The sequence below is a fragment of the Heptranchias perlo genome, unplaced genomic scaffold (assembly GCF_035084215.1).
Source record: "Heptranchias perlo isolate sHepPer1 unplaced genomic scaffold, sHepPer1.hap1 HAP1_SCAFFOLD_289, whole genome shotgun sequence".
In the NCBI taxonomy this organism is placed as follows: Eukaryota; Metazoa; Chordata; class Chondrichthyes; order Hexanchiformes; family Hexanchidae; genus Heptranchias; species Heptranchias perlo.
Window position 1 is genome coordinate 198,697 of NW_027139301.1, and position 26,811 is coordinate 225,507.

General features: G+C 45.8%; 1 long non-coding RNA gene and 6 other non-coding genes across 7 annotated transcripts; 1 reads left to right on the forward strand and 6 right to left on the reverse strand.

Moving 5' to 3' along the window:
• Positions 1-945: 945 nt before the first annotated feature.
• On the reverse strand, positions 946-1,018 carry trnak-cuu (transfer RNA lysine (anticodon CUU)). Its single transcript has one exon. It is a non-coding gene; the product is annotated as a tRNA-Lys (tRNA).
• A 4,249-nt stretch (positions 1,019-5,267) lies between these two features.
• trnaf-gaa (transfer RNA phenylalanine (anticodon GAA)) lies at positions 5,268-5,340 on the reverse strand. The gene has a single exon. It is a non-coding gene; the product is annotated as a tRNA-Phe (tRNA).
• Positions 5,341-6,761: 1,421 nt separating this feature from the next.
• trnar-ccu (transfer RNA arginine (anticodon CCU)) lies at positions 6,762-6,834 on the reverse strand. The gene has a single exon. It is a non-coding gene; the product is annotated as a tRNA-Arg (tRNA).
• Positions 6,835-9,404: 2,570 nt separating this feature from the next.
• trnaf-gaa (transfer RNA phenylalanine (anticodon GAA)) lies at positions 9,405-9,477 on the reverse strand. The gene has a single exon. It is a non-coding gene; the product is annotated as a tRNA-Phe (tRNA).
• A 3,720-nt stretch (positions 9,478-13,197) lies between these two features.
• trnar-ucu (transfer RNA arginine (anticodon UCU)) lies at positions 13,198-13,289 on the forward strand. The gene is given in 2 exon segments: positions 13,198-13,234; positions 13,254-13,289. It is a non-coding gene; the product is annotated as a tRNA-Arg (tRNA).
• Positions 13,290-14,869: 1,580 nt separating this feature from the next.
• trnaw-cca (transfer RNA tryptophan (anticodon CCA)) lies at positions 14,870-14,941 on the reverse strand. Its single transcript has one exon. It is a non-coding gene; the product is annotated as a tRNA-Trp (tRNA).
• Positions 14,942-17,794: 2,853 nt separating this feature from the next.
• LOC137310898 (uncharacterized) lies at positions 17,795-22,313 on the reverse strand. Its single transcript, XR_010960215.1, has 2 exons — positions 22,258-22,313; positions 17,795-18,375 (listed from the first exon to the last, which is right to left on the reverse strand). It is a non-coding gene; the product is annotated as an uncharacterized lncRNA (long non-coding RNA).
• Positions 22,314-26,811: the final 4,498 nt, after the last annotated feature.

Genomic DNA, 26,811 nt, shown 5'->3' on the forward strand with positions numbered 1-26,811 from the left:
TAGAGAGGCGAAGGGACTGTCAGAGGGTATCAGAGAGCGTAAGAGGATCTCAGAGAGGCGAAGGGACTGTCAGAGGGTATCAGAGAGCGGAAGAGGGCTCAGAGAGGGGAAGGGAGTGTCAGAGGGTATCAGAGAGTGTAACAGGATCTCAGAGAAGGGAAGGGAGTGTCAGAGAGTATCACAGAGTGTAACAGGATCTCAGAGAGGGGAAGGGAGTGTCAGAGGGTATCAGAGAGTGTAAGTGGATCTTAGAGAGGGGAAGGGAGTGTCAGAGGGTATCAGACAATGTAACAGGATCTCAGAGAAGGGAAGGGAGTGTCAGAGAGTATCACAGAGTGTAACAGGATCTCAGAGAGGGGAAGGGAGTGTCAGAGAGTATCACAGAGTGTAAGTGGATCTTAGAGAGGGGAAGGGAGTGTCAGAGGGTATCACAGAGTGTAAGTGGATCTTAGAGAGGGGAAGGGAGTGTCAGAGGGTATCAGACAGTGTAAGAGGACTCAGGGCGTAACAGTGGGTAAGGAGCATTTTGATGATATCAGAGAACATAAAGGGCGCTGACAAGGTTCAAAAAGGATAATGGACTCTCGGACCATATCGGAGAAGATAAGGAGCTCAGGGAGAATCAAAGAGGGTAAGGGGGTCTCCGGAGGTATCAGAGAGGCGAATGGATCCAGAGTTGTCATCTTCTAAATCTTACATTTTGAAGGCATCAACACATTTAATAACAGCAAAAAATGAAGCCGGTTGATCCGATAATCTGTCCGTGTCCCATGTGGAGGGAATGAGAAGATCGAATCGGGAGGGACTGGATATTTGCCAACGCTCACGGTTTCCTTTCACACAGCTCAGTGTTGTGTCTGTTCATATAACTGGATTTCATGAACTGGAGATAAGAGGTCGCACTTTGGACCTTTTATCACCCAGTTTGAGAAATAAAACACGAAACGCCCAGCGTGGGGCTCGAACCCACGACCCTGAGATTAAGAGTCTCATGCTTTACCGACTGAGCTAGCCAGGCCGCCTTCAACATCCTTTCCCATCCTATTATTGTAGAGAGGCAGCTGTTGATTTTGCTGCAGGGGTTCAGTTTGTCTGACAATCCCAGCGAAGCTCCTTCTGCACACTCGCTTTTCATTCTGGAGTCAGTCTGATGCCTTTTCCCCGTCCTCCAGCACCGCGCTGAGCAGTATAGGAACATCGAGACAGGAGAGGGCCACTCAGCCCCTCTTCCTGCTGCACCATTCAATTAGATCATGAGGTGGTCTGCAACTCAACTCGATTTCCCCGCATTGGAAACATATCCCTTGGGACCCGAACCGAAAAAAGATCTGTCAATATCAGTCTTGTAAATTTGAATTGAGCCTCAATCCACATCCTTTTGGCCGAGAGAGTTCCAGCTTTCAGCCGTATTTTGTTTGCGAAAGTGATTCCTGATTTCTCGCCTCATTAATCGAGCACTAATTTCAAGATTAAGCCCCCTCATTATGCATTCCGCCAACAGAGAGAGAGGAAAAAAGGCCGCCTTAAGCGGAGATTGAACAAAGGATCTGTGGATTTTAATTCTAACGCTACCCCATCTGAGCTATTTCTGTTTTCTGTACATGCAATGTTTTATTTTTCTTTGAAGATCACATAAACGTAGGTGCGATTTCCCTCTCGGTGAACAGAGTGCTTCGGAGTAATGAGAGCGAACAAACCGTGGATCTGATCCTTAACACAGACTGGTAGATCCACATGTGGAATTAAATCGCACTTGGGTAGCAGAGAGGTTAATGGCTCCTGAGAATGAACCAGGGAGTCTAAGGGTTTATTAGTGTGGATCCGGTGGGGCAACGGGATCCCAGAGGCTGTCAGGGAATCAAAGGGCTTCTCAGGGGTTATCAAGGGGTGTGAGGCTATGAGGTATCAAAGAGTTTACGGCACTCTCAGAAGTTATCAGAGAGGGCAAGGGACTGCCAGATGTTATCAGAGAGGGCGAGGGACTGCCAGATGTTATCAGGGAGGGCAAGGGACTGCCAGATGTTATCAGAGAGGGCAAGGGACTGCCAGATGTTATCAGGGAGAGTCAGGGTGTGTCAGTGGGTAAGGGGCACTCCGAGCGTATCAGAGAATGGAAAGGGCACGGAGGAGGTATCAAGATAACAGAGAGGGAGAGAAAACGCTCCTGAAACCCGGGACTGAACCCTTTAGATCTTCAGTCTGACTGAGTTATTTCGGTGTTCTGGACATTCCGGAAATTCACTCGAAGGTCTGTTAGAATCGCAACAAAACTCTTCCCACAATCGCAGCCTCTAAACCTCCACCCAGGACTTTCAATGGTGCAACTTTGATGAACTTCTGCTACTTTTTAATTTGTTCTCAGCAGTAACTGTTCACATCCTTTATCTGGCCCATGACATGGCATCTAGAAGAAAATGTCGATTGCAGCTTCACTGAAGCGGGGGACGCTTTGCACTCGTAAAAAAATCATACGCGAAAGAGACGGTTTGATCGAGGCGACACCAGGCCAGAGCAAAGGTCAGTTAATGTTTGCCGAGTGGCGAGAGGGAGAATTTGGAACTTCTGTGCGGTTGCACTGTGACTTTCACAGATCTGCTTGGAGCGATATTCCCTTGAATTCATCACCTACAGGGACAATTTGATTCTCAGTTCCTGTTTTCTCCTGGTGCGCTTCTGAGATATAAAAAAATGAATGGATGATATCAACCTGAAACTCGTCACGTCCACGCTACAGACTCAAAGCTCAGCACAACTCCAATCTGTTTCAGTTGGAAATTGTTTCCCAGGGATGGACAGTAATGCGCTGTCTGAGGCTGCATTCGCTGCTTTCCGCCGGCAGCGGGTGATTGGAGAAAGCGGGGCCGGACAATGTCGCTGCTGTCACGGCCTCACTCACTCGGGGAGCTGGGGAACAGCGAAAAACTGATGGGTTTGATGCTGCGTCAAAAATGCGGCTTCGAACTGCTTTTGTTAACTGAGGCAGCGCTGCAGGATCCTTTAACGATCTCTCACAAATAAACTGAAACCTGTCGGAAGGTGAATAATATTTCACTTTAATCGTGAGCCCTCATTTTGAACCTTGTCTGTCAAGAAGTATTTCGATCACCTTCAAGCCATTCTCGGTTTTTTGGATATTGTTCAGACACCTGTTATCCAGCGGCAGGTGGAATATCAGCCGCGCTCAGCTGGCAATGTTTACGGTACATTTTTCTGTCAACAGAACGCACATTCGAAACTTGGAAATGCGAAACAACGAATTTTAAGGTAAAAGCTCCCTATTGTCCCCGGGTGGGCTCGATCCACCAACCGTTACAGTTAATAACCAAACGCGCTAACCAATTGCACCACAGTGCACACAGCAGCGGCTTTCTTAAACCACTAACTCACCGAGCTAACGTTTCAGCTTGAAGCGCCCAATGTCACAACTGTCTGACCATAAGTTTACTTTTCCAAAATAAAGGGTGTGCACTTTGCACGAGTGAAAATCGGTGCCGTCTTCTTTCTGAACATCAAACTCCCCTTGCCCCTAAATGCCTGTATGTTGGAAGACTCGGTCCCCCAGTCGGAGAGAGGATTGATTTTTCGAGCTGTGATTCACCATTCTCTATTCCAGTATTGCAGAAAATGAGATGAGATGAAATGAGCAGGTCCAACGAGCAGGTCTGTGACACTACACGGTGTCTACAAAGTTGTCTCTTGCACTTACAGTGAAGCGGACGGCAGTTTTCACTCTTAAACCAGGAACTATGATGTTAAGAAAGTATGTGGCCGAGAAAGACTTGATTTCAGCGCGGTGACACTGGGCCAGAGTAAAGTTCAGTTAATGTGATTGCCGAGTGGGGAGAGGGTGGATTTGGAACTCCTGTGCGGCTGCGCTGCGCATTGTCCAGATCTGCTTGGAGCGATATTCACTTCAATTCATCACTGACAGGGACAGTTTGATTCTAAGTTTCTTTTCTCTGGTGCTTGGTGAGATTTCAAAATTGAAAGCGGCCCATACCGACCCCAAACTCGTCACTTACACGCTGACAGATACAAGGCCGTCACACTCTTCACCAGTGAGATGAAAGCGGAGAGCGATTTCACGGTCGAATACAATGGCGAACAAAACTCAATCAAAGAAAGTGCAGGTCATTGAGGGGCCTTTAAAGTCCTGATTGTTTGAACTGAACTTCTTCCCAAAGCGTTTGAGATTCACGTGGGGCGATTTGGGGACATCTTTTCCCTCTTTGCAAAATCTTCAACCACAGTTCAAGATCAAAAGTCGAGGGCAGAATGAGACGCCTTCCTGAAAATTGGGAACCAGAGAAGCAGATTTGAGTGCAAGGTTCTGTTTATTGAGAAAAAGCAGATGAAACATTCATCCCGGAACGATCCAGAATCCGATCAGCTCGAAAAGCAACGGTTACCCGTGATTTGGACACTCAGCCTTCTGGTGGCGGAATAAATAATGTAGATAGAAGCAGGAAGTTGAAAAGTGGGAATTGATAAATTAAGTGAGTGGGCAAAACTGCGGCAAATAGAGTTCAATGTGGGGGAGAGCGAGGTCATCCACTTTAAATCTAAGATCAATCAGTGTATTTTCTGAATGGTGAGAAACTAGGAACTGTGGAGGAGCAGAGAGATTTAGGGGCCCATGGACAGAAACCGCGACCAACCAGCGCACAGGTCCAAAAATTAATTAAACAGCTGAATGTGCCCTTCGTCCGGCCGGTTAGTTCATTTGCATAGAGTTTACCGTAATATCATGATCACGGATTCGATTCTTGTAATTTACTTTATTTATTTCGGGTTTTTTAACTTTTAAACCCAAGCTTTACAAACAGGTCCGCAGAGAAATTCCCGGGGACAGTTTATTGAATAACATCCATTGTAACTTTACCCCTGGGCCGGAGAAACACGTCTTTCTTTTTATTTGTCTTTCTCCGGTTTGCAGATAAATATTTAACTCGCGGCCTGTTCCTATTAATGATCATCAGCAGCAACAGACAGACAGAGCGGGTCTGACCGCCCCGAGATGGGGAAAAGGCATCAATTTCGAACAAAATGCATCAAATCAAATAGTCACCCGGCACCGAGAGAGACAAAACCAAGAGAAAAAGGCAGAAGGTAACAGAGAAATAAAAACCAAATACAGACGATATAAATATTTCCCATCCTTGATGTCTCTCCATTCAATCCCCAATCCTTCAGTGGCGGGGATCAAATTTCACTGTAAATAAATGCGAGAATCGACCCAAAGAAGAAGAAACTAAACAACCAAAAACTGCCGAAACTCGGGATTGAACCAAGGACCTTTAGATCTTCAGTCTAACGCTCTCCCAACTGAACTATTTCGGCCCCACATCAAAATGTTCCTTTATTTCATTGTCTTGGAACAAAACATAACCCCAGGTGGAATTGCCCCTCCTGTTCATTCCTCAATTCATATAAAAACATCGCACTCATATATACACACCCACAGTTCATATATAAATATCACACTCATCGATACACTCCCACAGGTCATCTATAAATATCGCACACAGATATACAAACCCACAGTTGATATATAAAAATCGCTGTCATACATAAACTCACAAAGTTTATAAATCAGCAGCGCACTCACACATCCACACCCAGTTTATAGGAGGGAGATCGGTACCGACCGCCAATGGAGCTCTCGGAGTTGGAGAGGCGGAAGCAACAGCGACCGAACAAACTCTGGATCTCATCCTTAACACAGACCGGTAGATCCACCTGCGAAGTTACACCGCACTTTGATATCAGGGACGGTAACGGGTTCTGAGAAGGCATCAGGGCGTCTAATGGCTTCTTAGTGGCGATGCACTGGGGCAAGGGCATCTCAGAGAGGGGAAGGGGCAGTCAGAGGGTATCAGAGAGTGTAACGGGGCTCAGAGAGGGGTAGGGGCAGTCATAGGGTATCAGAGAGTGTAACGGGGCTCAGAGAGGGGAAGGGGCAGTCAGAGGGTATCAGAGAGTGTAACGGGGCTCAGAGAGGGGAAGGGGCAGTCAGAGGGTATCAGAGAGTGTACCGGTACTCAGAGAGGGGAAGGGGCAGTCAGAGGTATCAGAGAGTGTAACGGGGCTCAGAGAGGGGAAGGGGCAGTCAGAGGGTATCAGAGAGTATATTGAGGTCTCAGAGAGGGGAAGGGACAGTCAGAGGGTATCAGAGAGTGTAACGGGGCTCAGAGAGGAGTAGGGGCAGTCAGAGGGTATCAGAGAGGGGAAGGGGCAGTCAGAGGGTATCAGAGAGTATATTGAGATCTCGCACAGGCGAAGGACTGCCAGAGGGTATCAGAGAGTGTAAGGACGCTCAGGGCGTATCAGTGGGTGAGGGGCACTCAGCGGGTACCAGAGAGTGTAAAGGGCGCTGACAAAGTTCAAAGAGGATAATGGACTCTCTGAGGGTATCAGAGAAGATAAGGAGCTCAGGGAGAATCAAAGAGGATAAGGTGGGCTCAGGAGGTATCAGAGAGGCGAATGGATCCAGAGTTGGCGTCTTCTAAATATTACACGTTCTAACCATCAACATTTTTAATAACAACAAGAATGAAGCCTATTGAAACGGTATCTGCCGTGTCCCATGTGGAGGGAATGAGAAGATAGAATCGGGAGGGACTGGATATTTGGCAACGCTCACGGTTTCCTTTCACACAGCTCAGGGTTGTGTCTGTTTATATGACTGGATTTCTTGAACTGGAGATAAGAGGTTGCACTTTGAACCTTTCATCACCCACTGTGAAAAATAGACCACAAAACGCCCAATGTGTGGTTTAAACCCACGACCCTGAGATTAGGAATCTCGTGCTTTACCGACTGAGCTAGCCGGGCCAGCGGCAGGGCTCCTTCTCATCCTATTATTGCAGAGAGGCAGGTGGTGAGGTTGCTGTCGGGGTTCAGTTTGTCCGACAATCCCAAGGTGGCTGAATCTGAACACCCGCTTTTCATTCTGGAGTTAGTTTGATGCCCTTTACCAGTCGTCCAGCCCCGCGCTGAGCAGGAGAGGAACATCGGGACAAGAGAAGACCATTCAGCCCCTCGAAAATTAACGATCTCTCACAAATCAACTGATACCAGTCGGAATGTGAATACCATTTTACTTTTCCAAAATAAAGGGAGTGACATTCATTGTGAAAACAGCCTGATGTCGCTCACTGCAGAAATATCCATGTCAGAGTGAACGAGCTCGCCTGCAAACTTCGGACTTTGTCTATCAGAAGTATTCCGACTTCGTTCAAGCCAATCTCGTCTTTTTTTGGATATTTTTCAGATGCCTGTTATCCAACCGTAGAATAAATGGTGGAAAATCAGACGCACTCAGCTGGCAATGTTTACGGTACATTTTCTGGCAGATGAGAGACACATTCAAACCAAGAAATGCGAGACAATGAATGTTCAGGTAAAAAGTTGCTCAACCGTCCCCGGGTGGGTTCGAACCACAAACCTTTCAGTTAACCAATTGCGCCACAGAGACAGAGCTTGCAGCTGCTCAAGGACTAATTCATCGAGCTAAAACTTCAGCTTGCTGCGATCAGTATAACAGCTGTGTTACCAGCCGTTTAATTTTCCAAACGAAAGGGTGTGCAGCTTGTACGAATGAAAATTTGTGCTGTATTATTTCTGAACATTAAACTCACCTTGCCATTAAACACCTGTATGTTGAAAGACTCGGTCCCCTCGTGGTCGAGAGGATTGATTTTTTGAGCTGTGATTCTCCATTCTATATTCCAGTAATATTCAGGTTTGCTGAAAATGAGATGAGATGAAATGAGCAGGTCCAACGAGCAGGTCTGTGACACTACACGGTGTCTACAAAGTTGTCTCTTGTACTTACAGTGAAGCGGACGGCAGTTTTCACTATTAAACCAGTAACAATGATGTTAAGGAAAAATGTGTTCGAGAAATACTCGATTTCAGCGCGGTGACACTGGGCCAGAGTAAAGTTCAGTTAATGCGATTGCCGAGTGGGGAGAGGGTGGATTTGGAACTCCTGTGCGGCTGCGCTGCGCATTGTCCAGATCTGTTTGGAGCGATATTCACTTCAATTCATCACTGACAGGGACAGTTTGATTCTAAGTTTCTTTTCCCTGGTGCTTGGTGAGATTTCAAAAATAAAGGCGACCCGTGCTCACCCCAAACTCGTCACTTACACGCTGACAGATACAAGGCCGTCACACTCTTCACCAGTGAGATGAAAGCGGAGAGCGATTTCACGGTCGAATACAATGGCGAACAAAACTCATTCAATGAAACTGTAGGTCATTGATGGGCTTTAAAGTCCTGATTATTTGAACTGAACTTCGTCCCAAAGCGTTTGAGATTCACGTGGAGTGATTTGGGGACTTCGTTTCCCTCTTTGCAAAAGTTTCAACCGCAGGTCAAGATCAAAAGTCGAGGGCAGAATGAGACGCCTTCCTGACATTTGGGAACCAGAGAAGCAGACTTTACAGCAAGGTTCTGTTTATTGTGAAAAAGCAAATAAAACATTCATCCCGGAACGATCCAGAATCCGATCAGCTCGAAAAGCAACGGTTACCCCGTGATTTGGACACTCAGCCTTCTGGTGGCGCAAAAAATAATGTAGATAGAAGCAGGAAGTTGAAAAGTGGGAATTGATAAATTAAGTGAGTGGGTAAAACTGCGGCAAATATAGCTCAATGTGGGGGAGAGCGAGGTCATCCACTTTAAATCTAAGAAAGATAAATCAGAGTATTTTCTAAATGGTGAGAAGCTCGGAACTGTGGAGGAGCAGAGAGATTTAGGAGTCCATGTACAGAAACCGCTACCAACCAGCGCACAGGTACAAAAAATAATTAAACAGCCGAATGTGCTGTTAGTCCGGCCGGTTAACTCATTTGCATGGAGTATGCCGTAATATCATGATCACGGATTCGATGCATGTAATTTATTTTATTTATTTCGGTTTTTTGTAACTTTTAAAATCAAAGCTTTGCAAAAAAAATCCACAGACAAATTGACGGGGACAGTTTATTGAATAACATCCATTGTAACTTTACCCCTGGGCCGGAGAAACACGTCTTTCTTTTTATTTGTCTTTCTCCGGTTTGCAGATAAACGTTTAACTCGCGGCCTGTTCCCATTAATGATCATCAGCAGCAACAGACAGACAGAGCGGGTCTGACCGCCCCGAGATGGGGAAAAGGCATCAATTTGGAACAAATGCATCAAATCAAATAGTCACCCGGCACCAAGAGAGACAAAACCAAGAGAAAAAGGCAGAAGGTAACAGAGAAATAAAAACCAAATACAGAGGATAGAAATATTTCTCTTCCTTGATGCCTCTCTATTCCATCCCCAATCCTTCAGTGGCGGGGATCAAATTTCACTGTAAATAAATGTGAGAATCGAAGCGAGGAAGAAGAAACTGAACAACCAAAAACTGCCGAAACTCGGGATTGAACCAAGGACCTTTAGATCTTCAGTCTAACGCTCTCCCAACTGAGCTATTTCGGCCCCATGTCAAAATTTCTCTTTATGTCATTGTCTTCAAAAAAATATAACCCCAGGAGGAATTGCCCCTCCTGTTCATTCCGAAATTCAAATAAAAACATCACACTCATAGAAACACACCCACAGTTCATATATTAACACCGCACTCATATATACACACCCACAGTTCATATATAAACACCGCACTCATATATACACACCCGCAGTTCATATATAAACACCGCACTCATATATACACACCCACAGTTCATATAGAAACATCGCACTCATATATACACACCCACAGTTCATATATTAACACCGCACTCATATATACACACCCACAGTTCATATATAAACATCACACTCATATATACACACCCGCAGTTCATATATAAACACCGCACTCATATATACACACCCACAGTTCATATATTAACACCGCACTCATATATACACACCCACAGTTCATATATTAACATCGCACTCATATATACACACCCACAGTTCATATATAAACATCACACTCATATATACACACCCACAGTTCATATATAAACACCGCACTCATATATACACACCCACAGTTCATATATAAACATCACACTCAAAAATACACTTTCATAGTTCTATATAAACATCAAACTCATATAAACACACCCACAGTTCATACACCGTCCAGGATAAAGCAGCCCGCTTGATTGGCACCCCATCCACCACCCTAAACATTCACTCCCTTCACCACCGGCGCACTGTGGCTGCAGTGTGTACCATCCACAGGATGCACTGCAGCAACTCGCGAAGGCTTCTTTGACAGCTCCTCCAAAACCCGCGACCTCTACCATCTAGAAAGACAAGAGCAGCAGGCACATGGGAACAACACCACCTGCACGTTCCCCTCCAAGTCACACACCATCCCGGCTTGGAAATATATCGCCGTTCCTTCATCGTCGCTGGGTCAAAATCCTGGAACTCCCTTCCTAACAGCATTGTGGGAGAACCGTCACCACACGGACTGCAGCGGTTCAAGAAGGCGGCTCACCACCACCTTCTCAAGGGCAATTGTAAACAATTTTACAACACCAAGTTATAGTCCAGCAATTTTATTTTAAATTCACAAGCTTTCGGAGGCTTCCTCCTTCGTCAGGTGAACGATGTGAAAATGAAATCCTCGAAATGAAATTGCATTTATAATTCACAGAACAATGCTTGGTGATTACAGACAGTTTTTTCAACTGCCCGTTGCCAAGGCAATCAGTGTGCAGACAGACAGGTGTTACCTGCCAGGTCTCAGAATATACAAATCACCAAAAAAAACAACAAACAAAAAAAAACAGAGATAGAGAGGTAGAAACATAGAAAAGACAGCAACTGACCCGTTATATTAAAAACAGATAACATTTGTTCGCTGGTGGGGTAACGTGTAGCGTGACATGAACCCAAGATCCCGGTTGAGGCCGTCCTCATGGGTGCGGAACTTGGCTATCAATTTCTGCTCGACGATTTTGCGTTGTCGTGTGTCTCGAAGGCCGCCTTGGAGTACGCTTACCCGAAGGTCGGTGGATGAATGTCCATGACTGCTGAAGTGTTCCCCGACTGGGAGGGAACCCTCCTGTTTGGCGATTGTTGCGCGGTGTCCGTTCATCCGTTGTCGCAGCGTCTCAAGGGCAATTAGGGATGGGCAATAAATGCCGACCTCGACAGCGACGCCCACATCACATGAAAGAAAAAAAGTAAATAAACATCGCACTCATATATACACACCCACAGTTCATATATAAACATCGCACTCATATATACACACCCACAGTTCATATATAAACATCGCACTCATATATACACACCCACAGTTCATATATAAACATCGCACTCATAATAAACAAGGCACTCATATCTACACACACAGTTCATATATATACACCGCTCTCATATATACACACCCACAGTTGCTATGTGAACATCACACTCATATCTACACTCCCACAGTTTACAAAACAACAGCGCACTCTTACTGCACATCCACTTAATATCTACACAAAGTCCTGTTTCTTGTTCTGACTAAAGTCTGAACACTGAAAGTTTAACTGTTTTCCAGATACTGTCCGTCCTGTTTTGTATTTTCAACGTTGAATTTGCTGAAGTCCGGCAAAGGGGGCGCGATATCGGCCCTGCCGGTGAATGCTGCTTCGACGGAAGTCTCGGTGTCCAGGAGCTGGCGGGGATTGGAAAGCTCTTGTGTCACACAAAGTGTCTGAAAGGCCCGGATACACCTGAAGGTTATCAGTGCGGTGCCCACACCTCGTGCTGTAATGTTAGCGAGCCGGACATCAACTTAAAAGGCGGCGTGTTCGAAACACGTTGTGGTCACAGTTTCTTTTTGTACAAAACTGAACCTAAAACATTCAAAATACAATGTTTTCTTTGCTGCATCACAATAAGCAATATCTTATTATAAAGTTTCGCTCATTGGTTCCTAAGTGTCAGATGGGAGAATTGTCTGAACCCCTCATTTATTTCATTGTTCATTCAGAATCTGCCCACGGATTGACACAGAGATAAACACAGCGAGAGTTGCAGAGTATCGGTAAACACAGCGAGAGATACAGAGTATCGGTAAACACATGGAGAGATACAGAGTATCGGTAAACTCAGGGAGAGATACAGAGTATCGGTAAACACAGCGGGAGATACAGAGTATCGGTAAACACAGCGAGAGATACAGAGTATCGGTAAACACAGCGAGAGATACAGAGTATCGGTAAACACAGCGAGAGATACAGAGTATCGGTAAACACATGGAGAGATACAGAGTATCGGTAAACACAGCGAGAGATACAGAGTATCGGTAAACACAGCGAGAGATACAGAGTATCGGTAAACACATGGAGAGATACAGAGTATCGGTAAACTCAGGGAGAGATACAGAGTATCGGTAAACACAGCGAGAGATACAGAGTATCGGTAAACTCAGGGAGAGATACAGAGTATCGGTAAACACAGCGAGAGATACAGAGTATCGGTAAACACAGCGAGAGATACAGAGTATCGGTAAACACAGTGAGAGATACAGAGTATCGGTCAACACAGGGAGAGTTGCAGAGTATCGGTAAACACAGGGAGAGATACAGAGTATCGGTCAACACAGGGAGAGATACAGAGTATCGGTAAACACAGGGAGAGATACAGAGTATCGGTAAACACAGCGAGAGATACAGAGTATCGGTAAACACAGCGAGAGATACAGAGTATCGGTAAACACAGTGAGAGATACAGAGTATCGGTAAACACAGCGAGAGATACAGAGTATCGGTCAACACAGGGAGAGTTGCAGAGTATCGGTAAACACAGGGAGAGATACAGAGTATCGGTCAACACAGGGAGAGATACAGAGTATCGGTAAACACAGCGAGAGATACAGAGTATCGGTCAACACAGGGAGAGTTGCAGAGCATCGGTAAACACAGCGAGAGTTGCAGAGTATCGGTCAACACGGCGGCAGGACCCTGAGCCACAGTGAAAATGCTGTGATTTCAACCTGGTTCAAAACACGCAGCCTTCTGATGTGGAGTCAGACGCGACTGTTCTTGCACCAGGCCCACAACAAGCGGCTGGAGCCGGATCCATTGGAGGGCGATCGGTGCAGACTGCCGCCCCGGCTCTCGGAATGTGAGAGGCGGAAACAGGAGCAGCCTGACCGCCTCAACCACAGCACAGGATCCCCGCTCTCCTTCAAATTCCATCACTGACTCTGTGGCGCAATGGACAGCGTGTTGGACTTCTACTTAATAATTGAAGGGGACATTCAAAGGTTGTGGGTTCGAGTCCCACCAGAGTTGGGTTTTAGTTCACGGATCGGGAGCTGGGAAGTGAAATTTTGCAGCAGGATCATTAATGTCCGTCAAGGATGTGAAACTGCCCCCGGCACTTCATCTTACACAAGTGGCTCCAGTCACACCCGGATTTATGATTATTAATCCACTCTGAGCTGGATTGGCAAAACACTCCCAAGGAGGAGACTCAACATCTGCTCAGACCGAAAGTCAATCTGCTGGACTTCCGGCTCTGTCAGACTGAATGTTCCTTCAGACAGGTTTCTCACTGGACACATGCATCCTGCTGCCGTGTGAGCATTGGTGCTTGAGGGGGAGAATTCTTGCTTGTAGTAATTCTATTCCTGTAAAACTAGCTCCTGAAGTGTAGGTTGGAAAGTATCCTGGCTGAGCGGTCTAAGGCGCTGGTTTAAAGCTCCAGTTAAATCCCACGATTTGTCGATGGATCAAAATCATAGTTTGTGTCTCCAAAACCGCAGCGTCCCTCCTGTAAACAAGTAATACTGAACATCTCATCTGCTATTGCAACAGCGTAGTCCGGAGGAACCACATGGCAATACAAATAAGTAGATGCATTTTGGAACAAACCATTTGTACCTTCAACTCCGGTCGAAATGTTCACAAGCAAAAGGATGGTTTGATCTCGGTGAGACTCGAATTAACAACCTCGGTATTTCCCGACCCTGTCCTGTCAGATAAGGACCGCGCACTGACCGATTGCGCCGCTGGAGCCCGGTCACTCTGATCACCTGTCCCACTCTGCTGGAAAGAATCTTAAGGTGAGAGGCCCGAACCTGTGGAAACGTGTCCAGTCACTGTGATGAAACTAATATCCGCACTTCCACTTTCAGCTTCTTTCACATCCTCTGCTCCATCGCACGACAATCGGGTTTTTTGCGAACAGATCAAAATGAACATTGTCAGAAATTCTCTCAATAGTGAGATTTGAACCCAGCGCCCACGCAGTGATTGGATTTATTGTCTGAAAGCAGTGAGCTCCGTTCACACAACGCCTCGCCAGTCTTTCACATTTTGTTTAATGGCCAAATAAATAAATTGGAGCTAATTGACCGCATTTACGCCGTGCTGGGGTTGTTCTCCTCAGAGCAGAGAAGGTTCAGAGGAGATTTGATAGAAGTGTTCAAAGTCATGAAGGGTTCAGATAAAGTTAATAAAGAGAAGCTGTTCCCATTGGCGGAAGTGTCGAGAACCAGAGGACACAGATTTGAGGTGATTGCAAAAGAACCAAAGGCGACATGAGGAAAATCTTTTTTACGCAGCGAATGGTTATGATCTGGAATGCGCTGCCTGAAAGGGCGGTGGAAGCAGATTCAATCGTGGCTTTTAAAAAGGAATTTGATAAATACTTGAAGGGGAAAATGCAGGGCCACGGGGAAAGGGACGGGGAATGGGACCAATGGGATTGGTCTTACAAAAGGCAGGTAAGGGATTGATGGGTTGAATGGCCCCCTTCTGTGGTGTGTTCATTCTGTGATAAATATTATTTGACACACAGTGAACAGACCATCCCTGAAAGACTGCCCCGCGATAAAACAGAGTGACACTGAAACGTTGCGAAGATGCAATGACCCCGACGTGATTCGAACACGCATCCTTCTGATCTGGAGTCAGACGCGCTACCGTTGCGCCACGAGGTCCACAGCGCCCACCTGGAGCCGGATCCATAGGAGGGAGATCGGTTCCGACCGCCACAGGGACTCGAAGAGGCGGAAGCAGCAGCAGCAACACCGCAGGAGCCCCGCTCTCCAATCCAGCCGTTCCCAGCGGAGAGCTGCCAGTCCCGGCCTGAGCCCTGTCTGGGAGCCGCCTGCCATTCAGTCTTTACAGAACGGGACCGATCCAGTTTCAGCTCACACACAAGCTCAGGAATCCCACTCCTGACAGATTCATTGATTTAAACCTTGTTTAGATTCAGTGAATTGGGATTCAATTCAATCCTCATCTGTCCGCTGCTCTGTCAGTTCAGGACTTTATTTAAACCGACACTTGGAGCTCTGTTTCACAGGGTGCCGGCTGTTTCAGCATTTCTCAGTCCCATCACGAACACTTTTTGCTGCTAACTTCTGCTTAATACAAAGTTCCCAGGAACGAGGGAATTTCTCCTGGGTACTGAGTTCAAGTTGAGGAACAATAAACGTGCGATTACACTACTTGGTGTATTCTCTCGGCCACCAGCCAGTGGGACGGATATGGAGGAGCAAATTTGCAGGGAAATTACAGAGAGGTGCATAAGCCATAGAGTAGTGATAACAGGGGATTTCAACTATCCTCATATAGACTGGGATAACAATAATATAAGGCGCAAAGAAGGGGAAGAATTTTTGAAATGTGTTCAGGATAACTTTCTCGACCAGTACGTTTCTGGCCCACTGAGGAAGGAGGCATTGCTGGATTTGGTGCAAGGGAATGAGGCGGGCCAAGTGGAGCAAGTGTCAGTGGGGGAGCATTTAGGGAGCAGCGATCAGTATCAGAAGGATTAGAATAGCTATGGAAATGGACTCTGTCCACTCTAAAGTAAAAGTACTCAATTGGAGGAGGGTCAATTTCAGTGGGATGAGAACAGATCTGACCCCGGTAAATTGGAATTAAAGATTGTCAGGCAAAACTATAATTGGACAGTGGGCGGCGTTTAAAAAGATGATTCGGGTACAGAGAAGGTACATTCCAACGAGGTAGAAAGGTCGGGCAACTAAAGCCAGAGCTCCCTGGATAATAAGAGAAATAGAGAGTAAGATGAAGCGGGAAAAAGTGGCGTATGACAGGTGTCAGGTTGATAACACGAGTGCCAACCAGAGAGACTATAGAAAGTTCAGAGGGGAAGTGAAAAAGGAAATCAGAGGGGCAAAGAGAGAGTATAAGAATAGCGGAAAACATAAAAGGGAATCAAAAAGTCTTCTACAGACATGTTAACAGTAAACGGGTAGTAAGAGGAGGGGTGGGGCCGATTAGGGACCATAAAGGAGATCTACTCATGGAGGCAGTGGACATGGCCTGAGGTACTAAATGAGTACTTTGCATTGTTCTTTACCAAGGAAGAAGATGCTGCCAGATTCTCGATATAGGAAGATATAGTTAAGATACTGGATGGGCTAAAAAATGAGAAAGAAGAGGTACTAGAAAGGCTTGCTGTACTTAATATAGATAAGTCAACTAGTCTGGATGGGATGCAACCGAGGATGCTGAGGGAAGTAAAGGGGGAAATTGGAGAGGTACTGGCAATAATCTTCCAGACATCCTAAGATATGGGGATGGTGCCAGAGGACTGGAGAATTGCAAAGGTTACAACCTTGTTCAAAAAAAGGGTGTAAAGATAAACCCAGCAACTATAGGCCAGTCAGTTTAACCTCGGTGATGGGGAAAGTTTTGGAAATGATAATCCGGGACAGAATTAACAGTCACTTGGACGAGTGTGGATTGATTAGGGAAAGCCAGCACGGATTTGTTAAAGGCAAATCGTGTTTAACCAACTTGATAGAGTTGGTTAATGAGGTAACAGAGAGGGTAGATGAGGTCAATGCAGTTGACGTGGTGTATATGGATTTTCAAAAAGCGTTTGATAATGTGCCACGTGGTAGGCTTGCTGTCAAGATTGCAGCCCATGGAATAATGGGGGCAATAGCAATATGGATGCAACACTAGCTAAATGACAGGAAACAGAGAGTTGTGGTGAATGGTTGTTTTTCGAACAGGAGGGAGGTGGGCAATGGTGTTCCATAGGGGTCGGTGCTGGGACCACTACTTTTCTTGATATATATTAATGACTTGGACTTGGGAGTAAAGGGTACAATATCAAAATTTGCAGATGACACAAAACTTGGAAGGGTAGAGAACAGTGAGGTGGATAGACTTGAAGAGGATATGGACACGCTGGTGGCATGGACGGACACTTGGCAGATGAAGTTCAACACGGAAAAATGCGAGGTGATGCATTTCGGTGGGAAAAACGAGGAGAGGCAATATAAACTAGAGGGCAGAATTCTAAAAGGGTTAGAGGAACAGAGGGATCTTGGGGTATATGTGCACAAATCGTTGAAAGTGGCAGGGCAGGTTGAGAAAGCGGTTTATAAAGCAGACGGGGTCCTGGCTTTATAAAGAGGGGCATAGAGTAGAAAAGCATAGAAGTCATGATGAACCTTCATAAAACACTATTTCGGCCACAAATGAAGTATTGTGTCCAGTTCTGGGCAGTGCACTTTTGGAAGGATGTGAAGGCCTTGAGAGGGTGCAGAGGAGATTTACTGGAATGATTCCAGGGGTGAGGGACTTAAATTACATGGATAGACTGAAGACGCTGGGATTGTTCACCTTGGAACTGAGAAGGCTGAGAGGAGATTTGATGGAGATATTCAAAATCATGAAGGGCCCAGACAGAGTCGATAGAGTGAAACTGTTCCCATTGGCGGAAGGGACATGAACCAAAGGGCATAGATTTAAGGTGATTGGTAAAAGAACCAAAGGTGACATGAGTAAAAACTTCTTTACACAGCGAGTGGTTGGAATCTTTGATTTTTGTGCTTTGCATGTGATGAAATTTCATTATTTTACAGACTGTATCTTAAGAGTGGGGTTAAAAGTTCAGTGTTTTTGACGCCAGGAATCTGGTGCAGCCGTTGTTAAATTTATCAAAGCAGGCAATTGTCGCCATTTATCACAAGAACGCCCGAACTGGTTATGCGATCAAGATGAAAGTAACGCAACGAGGGACAATTGATACAACACGAAAGGCATCGGGCTATGACAAAAATCCCCACCGTTTTGCTTTTCCAACATAAAGCGTGCGCCATTTATTCTCTGAACATAGAAACAGTCTGGTCTCGCTCACTACAGAAATCTCCATGTCACAGCGAATTCGCCTTTCAGGATCTTGTCTGTCAAGATGAATTGTGATTTCCGTGAAGCCAATGTTCCATTCCTTTATAAGTTTCATGTGCCTGCTCTCCGATCACAAGGTTTTTTTTAGTCCACAGGGTAAATGGTGGAATATCAGCCCTGCTCAGCCGGCAATGATCACGGTACATTTTCTTGCAGACAAAACACACATTGAAACCCTGGAACATTGAGGCAATGAATCCTGAGGAAAAATAAAATAAGGGCTCGAATCAATCTAACCAATAGCACCACCGAGACAAGTGAAGAGGTCACCTGCGAAACCAGTAATTCACTGAGCTAAACCTTGAGGCTGCAGCGACCAATAAACAGCTGTCGACTGTCAGTTTACTTTTCCAAAATGAATGGTTGAAACTTGCAGGAGTGAAAATCCAACGAGCCGGTCTTCACTCTTAAACCAGCAACTGTGAAGTTAAGAGAAACGTGCCAGAGAAATACTCGATTTCAGCGCGGTGTCACTGGGCCAGAGTAAAGCTCAGTTAATATGATCGCCGAGTGGCGAGAGGGTGGATTTGGAATTCCTGAGAGACCGCACTGCGCATTTTCCAGATCTGCTTGGAGCACCAATCCCTTCAATTCATCACTTACAGGGACAATTCGATTCTCGGTTTCTTTTCCCTGAACTTGACGAGATCTTAAAAATTGAAAGCGACCAATATCAGAGCTAACCTCGTCACCGACATGCTCACAGATACAGAGCGGCCACACTCTGCTTCAGTGAGATGAAAACCCAGAGCGGTTTCAAGGTCGAATGTAATTGTAAGCAAAGCTCGTTCAATGAAAGTGCAGGTCATTGAGGTGCCTTTGAAGTCCTGATTGTTTGAACTGAACTTCTTCCGAAAGCGCTTGAGATTCAGGTGGAGTGATTTGGGGATTTATTTTTCCTCTTTGCAAAGTTTGAACCGCACGTCAAGATCAAAAGACTAGGGTGAAATTAGGGCGTCTCCAGGGTATGACCCTCGAATCGAGAATTATCCCCCGACCTCAATGAGCCCAGAAACAAGAACGTGTCACGGACACATTCTATGAGAGGGCTGACTGTTTCATGAAAAGGCATTTTTGAAGAGACTTCCTGATCAGTTCTGTGTTGGCTCCTGAACAAAACACAAACACCGCACTGTGCGTTTTTCCGTCTAAAATTCACGAAACACCACGAATTAAACAAAGGCACCGCTGGGAGTTGGACCCAAGATCTCTTGTTTACTGAACAAGCGCTTAACCAACTAAGCCACGGAGCCAAGTCATGGTACTGTTTCCCACCTCCTCTCATTAATATCTATCAGCTACACGTCACATTCTGTTGGGGGTTCAGACTGTTTGATCTTTGTCTATTTCACTTGCCAGTTTCCCTGTGAATCCCGATACTGACTGCGTTTCAAGCTGTGTTTATCTTTCTGTGTCCATCAGTGCTTTGATAGACGAATGAATATTTGTGCTTGTGTTTGTTACTTTAAATAAATTCGGGATGGACAATTCTCGCTCTGACACTGAAGAACTAATTGAGCAAATTTCACAGTGAAGAGTTGTTTATTGTGGTGCTGAAACGAAAAAAAAATCGTAAAAGGTGCAAAGAGGGAAAACGAGAAAAACTAGTGAGTGAAATTAAGGACAACTTTCAAGGTTTTTACACGTACATTAAGAGAAAGAAGGGTGACTAAGAGTAATGTGGGCCCCTTAAAGACAAATGGAGGTGATATTGTAATTCAAAAATCAGGAAATAGCAGCCTTTTTTGACACTCACAGAAAAGCATGAGGATAATGTACCAGAGACACGAGGAAAACTGAAAATAAATCAAGGGGATTCAGTGTAAGTAAAATAATGGTATTGGAGAAAACAATTAGACTAAAGACAAACAAATCTCCAGGACCTGATGTTTACCATCCCAGGGGACGAAGGGGAACAGGTGAGGAAATTGTACATGCTTTTGTCATGATCGTTCAAAACTCTCTTGATTCAGGAATAATTCCATGGATTGAAAAATTTCAAATGTCATTCCATTAATTAGGAAGGGTAGGAGAGATAAAACAGGAAATTATAGACCTATTAGTCTGACGTCTGTTGTGGGGAAGTTGCCAGAATCTGTTATTAGGGAAAGAATGACTGAGCACTTGGATAAACATGAATTGATCAGAGAGAGTCAGCATGGATTTGTAAAGTGTAAGTCAAGTCCAACGAAACTTTTTGAAGATGTAACTAACGTGGTAAATAATGGAGTGTCTATGGGGGTTATGTGTATATTGACTTCCAGAGGCATTCGTTAAGGTTTAGCATCAGAGACTGTTAACAGAAATGAGAACATGTGGAATTCAAAGCAACCCATTGACATGGGGAGGGAGTTGGTTTGGAGGTAGGAGACAGAGAGTAGGGTTAATGGGTATGTACTCAAATTGACAGGATTTGATTAGTGGTGTCCCCCAGGGATCTGTATAAATGAGGCAGATAAAGGAATAGAGAGCGGTATATCCAGGTTTGTCGACGACACCAAGTTTGGGTGCACAGTGAGTAGTGTAGATGGGAGCGTAAAGTTACAAAGGGAAATTGATAGATTCAGTGAGTTGGTAAAACTGTGTCAGATGGAGCTTACATAGAATTACATCGAATGTACATCACAGAAACAGGCAATTCGGCCCAACTAGACCATACCGGTGTTTATGCTGCAGACGAGCCTCCTCCAACCCCTCTTCATCTAACCCTATGAGCAAACCCGAATATTCCATTCTCCTCCATGTGTTTATCTCGCTTCCCTGTAAATGCATCCATGCGATTCGCCTTAACTACTCCGTGTGGGAGAGAGCTGCACATTCTAACGACTCTCTGGATCAATATGTTTCTCTTGAATGCCAGATTGGATTTATTGATGACTATTATATTCATGGCCCTAAGTTCTCACATCCCCACTCCCAAAAGTACAAACACCTTATCTACATCTGACCTATCAAACCCTTGCATAATCTTAAAGTCCTGTATCAGGTCAGCCTCAGCTTTCTCTTTTCGATACAAAAGAGCCCCAGACTGTTCAAAGTTTCAATCTGGGGAAATGTGAGGCCATCCACTTTGGCCCGAAGCAAGATAAATCAGAGTATTTTCAAAATGGTGAGAAGCCAGGAACTGTGGGTGAGCAGAGATACTTCGGGAAATCACGAAGAGTTGGCAGAGAGGTGCAAAAAATAATTAAAATGGCTAATGGAATGTCGGCCTTTATCTCAAGGGAACTGGAATTCAAAAGGGTGGAAGTTATGTTAGAATTCTATGAACTCTGCTAAGGCCACATTCAGAGTACGGCATTCAGTCCTGGGCACCAGACCTCAGGAAGGATATATTGGCCTTGCAGGAGGTGCAGCGCAGAAAGACCAGAATGATACCGGGGCTAAAATGTTTAAATTATGAGGGCACGTTGCGTGGACAAGGTTTGTATTTCCTCGTGTATAGAGGATTAAGTGGTGATGTAATTCAGGTGTTGAAGGTGATTCAATGATCCAATGGTGGGTGTGTGAGTTGGTGCTGAATCGGTCCCCTTCAGTGAAGAGAGGGTCAGCGGGCGCCTGACAGACACGGCTCGGAACGGGACTCGCTTCTCTCCGGCGGCAGCGGCTGGTTTAGAGAGATCTCTCTGTCTGCTGCTGTTACTCCGCCTCCCGCACTCTGGGAGAACCGCGGAGCTCGGTCCTCATTTTTCTCTTATGGATCCGGCTCCATCCGTTTACTGTTGACGGGAGTGCGTCTGATAACAAGTCAGTCAGAAGCGGGTGCAAATCACAACATAGGCACAGGCCCAAGGACTGGGGACTGGTTTGATATTGGGTCCTTTTTAAGGGACCGGCTGTAGAATGTTTGTATAATAATAATGATCAGAATTAACTTTGATACAATGAAGGTTTCTTCAGTTATTTCCCATTTCCACCCTCACCAGTTTTATACAGTAACAGGTAACAATGTTTGAGGGATGTGATGTCCAGTGTTGGTGGAATCAGTGTAATTTAACTTGATACATTGAAGAATCTCTTGTCTATCCCAGGCTCTTACCTTAGGTTTAGACCCTCACCTTGTTTAAAATTGGTCACTCACTGATATAAATAAACCAGTAACAATCCCGAAACCTCAGCGGGGATATTTGTTCCGATACTTCGTGACGGTCCCAATTTCCACTGAAATTCTCAATCAGCAAATCCCAGAGGCTGTTTCGGGTTTGACAAACTGTGAAACAGATTATTTTAAAAGCCGGAAAGAGGGAAAAACTGGTGGTTGATATGAAGTGTGATACATTATCTCTTTCTGTTTCAGATTTACAATTTCTCTTTGTGTGTTACTGACAGGAGAGGCTATAACGGAGCCCAGTGACTGGGTCACGAGCTGCACTGAGTCATTGGCCTGTGTTACAGACCGGCTCGTTGGACCTGCTCATTTCGTGAACTCGCTGGTGTCTCAGCACGTGTGATGACTGAGTGAATCCCTTCCCACACACTGAGCAGGTGAACGGCCTCTCCGCAGTGTGAGTGCGTTGGTGTGACAGCAGATTACTTTTGCTTTTAAACCTCTTCTCAGTCAGAACATTTAAAAGGTCTCTCATTGGAGTGAACTCGTTGGTGTCTCAGCACGTGTGATGACCGAGTGAATCTCTTCCCACACACGGAGCAGGTGAACGGCCTCTCCCCAGTGTGAACTCGCTGGTGTCTCAGCAGGATGGATGACTGAGTGAATCTCTTCCCACACACGGTGCAGATGAACGGCCTCTCCCCAGTGTGGGTGCGTTGGTGTCTCAGCAGTTCAATTTTGCTGTTAAACCTCTTCTCACAGTCAGAACATTTAAAAGGTCTCTCATTAGTGTGAACTCGCTGGTGTGTCAGGAGGTGAGATGACCGAGTGAATCCCTTCCCACACACAGAGCAGATGAATGGTCTCTCCCCAGTGTGAGTGCGTTGGTGTGTCAGCAGTTCAATTTTGCTTTTAAACCTCTTCTCACAGTCAGAACATTTAAAAGGCCTCTCCCCAGTGTGAACTCGCTGGTGTGTCAACAGGGTGGATGACTGAGTGAATCCCTTTCCACACTCGGAGCAGGTGAACGGTCTCTCCCCAGTGTGGGTACATTGGTGTGTCTGCAGATTCCTTTTGCATTTAAACCTTTTCTCACAGTCAGAACATTTAAAAGGTCTCTCCCCAGTGTGAACTCGCTGGTGTGTCAACAGGATGGATGATTGAGTGAATCCCTTCCCACACACGGAGCAGGTGAACGACCTCTCCGCAGTGTGAGTGCGTTGGTGTGACATCAGATTACTTTTGCTTTTAAACCTCTTCTCACAGTCAGAACATTTAAAAGGTCTCTCATCAGAGTGAGCTCGCTGGTGTGTCAGGAGGTTGGATGACCGAGTGAATCCCTTCCCACACACGGAGCAGGAGAACGGCCTCTCCCCCGTGTGACGGCGTCGATGAGTTTCCAGCTCTGAAGGGGAAATGAATCCCTTCCCACAATCCCCACATTTCCACGGTTTCTCCATGGTCCGGGTGACCTTGTGTCTCTCCAGGTTGGACGATCAGTTGAAGCCTCGTCCACACACAGAACACGTGTACGGTTTCTCCCCGCTGTGAATGGTGTGATGTTTTTTCTGGCTGTGTTATTGGGGAAAACTCTTTCCACAGTCAGTGCACTGGAACACTCTCACTCGGGTGTGTGTGTCTCGGTGCTTTTCCACTCACACTGATGTTTGAAATCTTCTCCCACAGACAGAACAGACAAACATTTCTCCTTCCACATTCAAAGGCCGATGATATTCAGGTCCTGATGAATCCAGTGACTCTGTCAGATCTTGACGTGATCTTTGGTTTGAGTTTCCCTCTGTAAATCCTCCCCTGTAAAAGGAGTTTATAAAAGTTATCACTGTAATTACAGGATAGAAATTCAGATCAGATAACTCTACTTTCTATGGAACACTATTTCCTCTCTCATTACTCAAAGCTGTAAATCCCCGTCCCACACACTCTCCCACCTCACTGTGCTGAAATCCAAATCCATCGCATCATCTTTCAGTGGCCCTAAACCATAAGTGAAAGGGTGTGAGAGAGTGTGAGTGAGTGTGAGAGTGTGAGTACAGCAGTGGGCTCGGTGTGGAGAATGAAGTGGGGCAGGTGGAGCATCTTTCAGTGGGGCAGCAGTGATCATAATCTCATTAGGTTTAGAACAGTTATGGAAAAGGACAGGGGACAGTCAAATGTGAAAATTCTTAACTGGAGGAGGGCTAATTCCAGTGAGTTAAAAAGGGATCTTGTCCAGGTGGATTGGTATCAAAAATTGTCAGGCAGAACAGTAATTGAACAGTGGGAGGCCTTCAAGGAGGAGTTGGTTTGGGTGCAGAGTGGACAGATTCCCACGAGGAGGAAAGGAACAGCATCCAAAGCTAGAGCTCCCTGGATGACTGAAGATATAGAGATCACCATTGCTCCTTCATTTACAGACGCTCCCTGACCGATCACCATATCTCCTTCATTTACAGACGCTCCCTGACCCATCACCATTTCTCCATCATTTACAGACACTCCCTGACCGATCACCATTTCTCCATCATTTACCGACGCCCCCCGACCGATCACCATTTCTGCTTCATTGACAGACGCCCCCCGACTGATCACCATTTCCCCTTCATTTACAGACGCTCCCTGACTGATCACCATTTCTCTTTCATTTACAGATGCTCCCTGACCGATCACCATTTCTCCTTCATTTGCAGACGCCCCCCGAACGATCACCATTTCTCCTTCATTTACAGACGCCCCCCGACCGATCACCATTTCTCCTTCATTTACAGACGCCCCCCGACCGATCACCATTTCACCTTCATTTACTGACGCTCCCTGACTGATCACCATTTCTCCTTCATTGACAGATGCTCCCTGACCGATCACCATTTCTCCTTCATTTACAGACGCTCCCTGACCGATCACCATTTCTCCTTCATTTACAGACGATCCCTGACCGATCACCATTTCTCCTTCATTTGCAGACGCTCCCTGACCGATCACCATTTCTCCTTCAATTACAGACGCTCCCTGACCGATCATCATTTCTCCTTCATTTGCAGACGCTCCCTGACCGATCACCATTTCTCCTTCATTTACAGACGCTCCCTGACCGATCACCATTTCTCCTTCATTTACAGACGCTCCCTGACCGATCACCATTTCTCCTTCATTTACAGACGCTCCCTGACCGATCCCCATTTCCCCTTCATTTCCCGGCGGGTCGTGAGGGGGGGATAATGTTCACTGTTTTATATTCGGGTCTGGGGCCGCACTCGGGGTTTGTAAAGCCTGAGCCTGGGCCTGAGCCCGGACCCGGGCCCCGGGGTTTATTGAGCCTCTTGCTCCGATCCTCTGACCTGCACCGAACGCGCTCCTCCCGCAGCCTCGACTGGCCGCGCATGCTCAGGACACACTGCCCGATCATGAGTCACTACTGCGCCTGCGCACTGGGCTCCACTGATTCAGATAGGGCACAATCTGTACCGCGCTGCATGCTGGGTGATGCAGCCGCCATTGATAATCTTAATATCAGGCCGAAAAACAAAGACATTGGAAGCAGGAAGAGCGCGTTTGGAACAAAGATAATAAAATAAACTGAAACACCAGCTCTTCGTGTCATTTAAATCGGCACAAACACACAGCGCAGGCACTCCCCCACTTTGGTGACCTCCAGAAAATATTTTTACGGTAACTTTTATTAATTTCGTTTTATTAAATGTTGCAACGGACGGGTTCAATTAATGTTTATTTTCGAACTGCACCTCAGGATGTCAGTCTCAACACTAATCCCGTCCTGGTGATTAAGGAGAGTTCCGGAACAAGAGGAGGAGCGGAAATTGACTTGAGGGGTGGGCGGCTGATGGGTGAGTTGGTCCTCCAACCAATCGGAGTGTGTCAGGGGTGGGAGTTGTGGCACCGAATGGGCGGGTCTAAGCCCAGATGTCCCTCATTGTATGAAACATAATTTTTAAACCCTAATTTATCTTAAACTCCAGGAGACAACTCGACCTTTCTGTTGCGTCTTGAAACAGATCACACCAGATGAGGTGGAGCAAACATTTCAACATTTGTAAGAAAAACACATTAACTAAGAACAGCCAACATGGATCATTTGAGATAACTCAAGTCCACTGATAAAGGGAATGTAGTGGTTGTTGTTTGCATTGATTGTGAAAGGGTGTTTGGTAAGATGCCGGACAGGAGGCTTGTTGATAAACGTTAATACTTACCGTATTAAAAGGAATGAGGCAGTGTGTACAGGTAGTTGTGCAAGGGGCAGAAAACAGAAAGTAGTGGTTAATGGATGTTCTCCAGACTGGAGGGATGTAAACAGTGGTGTCCTCCAGGGTCAGTGTTGGGACCATTGCTAACCTCAATATAGAGAATGATCTGAGCTTGGTTATGTGGGACACAAGGTGAAAATTTCTAGATGACGCCAAAATTGGCACCGGGGCAACTGTGAAGAGGAGTGTCAGAGACTTCACTGTGACGTCCACGGGTTAGTAAATGGGCCAGGTGAAATTTAATGCAGAGAAATGTGACGTGATGCATTTTGAGAGGAAGAAAAATGAGATGAAATGTAAACTAAATGGTGAAAGTTTAAAAGTA